This window comes from Tachysurus vachellii, chromosome 11, assembly GCF_030014155.1.
Source record: "Tachysurus vachellii isolate PV-2020 chromosome 11, HZAU_Pvac_v1, whole genome shotgun sequence".
In the NCBI taxonomy this organism is placed as follows: Eukaryota; Metazoa; Chordata; class Actinopteri; order Siluriformes; family Bagridae; genus Tachysurus; species Tachysurus vachellii.
This window is the reverse complement of record NC_083470.1, coordinates 24700122-24702621: the sequence shown is the minus strand read 5'-3', so window position 1 is coordinate 24702621 and position 2500 is coordinate 24700122.

The window sequence follows — 2500 nt, the reverse complement described above, 5'->3', positions numbered from 1 at the left end:
GGCTGGAACATGAAAGAAATACAATAAAGGAATCCCTGCGGGCGACGCGACGAGGAAACAGAGAACATCAGTGACTCGCGGCTTCACAGTCCGATCCCGAGTCAATCCAGAGCTAGCAATAAGGACTTATTGCTAGTGGTGTTTTCCATTGAGTTTCTGACAGGAAAATTGAATCGCATGAGCAGTTCCAGACGTTTAAACGGAAAGAAGGAACCCTACTACGCTTCCACGTCCAAACTTTTACCCGCATGCAAACTGATATGTTTCCTCTGAGTGTCTCATGCTCTGTAAAAGAATAAAACAGTACGATTTTCTGTCTTCTTTTAAACTAAACGCTCACATAACAACGTCTTAATGCTCTTTAATCCTATGGGAAAGTCCAGAAGTCAGTGTCCTTAATTAATAGAACATTAAGACATCCAGTGTGTCTCCAGAGATCAGAAAAAGTCAATCTTAAGCAAGATATATTTTTTTGTCCTGAGAGGCACAAATGGAAAGAGGCGTAACCAGACGAAGGTTTTTCTCCCACGTGTCGCTGTCCCTGTACAGTACGTGAGTCACATTTCTCTTTTAATCCCTCGATCCTCTTTTTGTTCACTTTTATCCACCACTGTGTTCTGGCATTTAGGCTTCCTTTTTTTTTCAGGACGTGTCAGCACAAGAGCTCGGTGTCACTTATCTGGAAATTGAAATAGATCCCAGTTAAGATTGTGAAATCCTGTTCCCCAGGTTCCTCTTGTACTGAATTGATTCACTCTCATCTGACAGCTCCAGCATTCTACTGGGAGTGAAGTCTCTCTTCTGACACTTTATTATTTCCTCATGCAGATTTTTTTTTATTTCAGTATTATCGCCCTGTCTGGAACCCCTGGGAGAAGAAAGTGTCTGTGTGATGTTTCTGTACCAGACTCAACCTGGATAAAACCAGCACACGTCATACCCAAATAAATTCCATGCCAAATCCAAACCAATATCATAAAACATCTGAGTCTCCACAGGAAAGGGAATTATGAGGCTTGTAGTGTTAAAGACTAAGTAGTAGCCATTAGCTTCTTTTTGCTACAAAGAGACTTCGAGGTTGGTTGCCGTCTGTCCGTCTGCCCCGCTATTCGCCCTCGGTGGCATTGTGCAGGCTGTATGTAATTATACCGAAACAATCAGGAGCAGGAAGGTGGCAGAGAGACGAAAATTGGCAGAGAGAAAGGAAACGTGGGGGAGAGAGAGATGGATAGAGGAAGAAAAAGAAGATTTTAAAAGGATGATGTTCAGGATGATGCGTGGGAGGTAAGTGGATCTGAGGGGGTACTGAAAAATGGAAGGGGTGTATTAAAGAGTACGGTTTACTGAAGAGTAATGAAATGTATTCTCTCTTTCTTTCTTTCTTTCTCTCTGTGTCTTCCTCTCTTGGAGTAGGTGTCATGCGCTAACACATGCCTGTGCTAATAGGGTTCAGGTTGTGAGTGTAAATCACAGGATTACCAAAGAGCCACCGCTGGAACATGAGCACAAGCTGGATTCATTGACTCACACACACTCGTTAGTCATTCATATTCTGTGAGGAAGCTCCAGCTACCAGTTTAGCATGAAGATCTTCAGATGTTTGACCAAGAACAATACAATTTCATACTTTTTTCTGACCCTGTAGCTGGACCCTTTATGATGAAATACTGCTGTATTTCAAAACAGAACATGATATGTGAGGTGTCTGAGAGAGAGAGAATGAGAGAGAGAGCGAGAGAGAAAGAGAGAGAGAGAGAGAGCGAGAGAGAGAGAGAGAGGGAGAGAGAGAGAGAGAGAGAGATGATCCCTCATGCCGTGTTCCTGTCACGGTTATGATCTTCATGCCTCTAATCTGTCAGACCTGCAGAATGGTGACACGTCTGCAGCCTCTTCAGATCTGTGTGCCATTTTTTATTAGCACAGTATTAGTGTGTGTTGTTATATAGTGTTGGATGTTCTATGAATATAAAACTGTGCGTGTGTGTGTGTGTGTGTGTGTGTGTGTGTACGTATTGTCTGAAATCTATAATAACCTGACACTAGATTGTTCATAAATATAAAATGGACTGGGTTCTGATCAGCTGAATCTGTTCCCAGACGTTTGGGTTTCTGCATCACTGGAGTGTGGAGTGTGTTCAGGGGGAAAGATGACAACTTGCACGAGTTTGTCCTCCACACACTGACTCACTGACTTGCTGCCTCTGAGGAAAAAGAGAGAGAAAAAAATGAGAAACCTAACACAGAAACTGTGCTTCTGCCCTGCGGAGAATCTGATCAATTCCAGGAAGATAATCTGTCTAGAAATCCCTCACAGAGAAAGAAGGAGTGAGAGAAAGAAAGAAAGAAAGAAAGAAAGACATACTAGAAAAAGAAAGAAAGAAAAAAGAAAGAAAGAAAGAAAGACGTGGAATATACAGAAGGATATAAAAATACACTCACTGAGCGCTTAGCAAGTTAGCTAGCTCACCTCAGGTAAAGCTAAATGCTAATCATGGCTAGC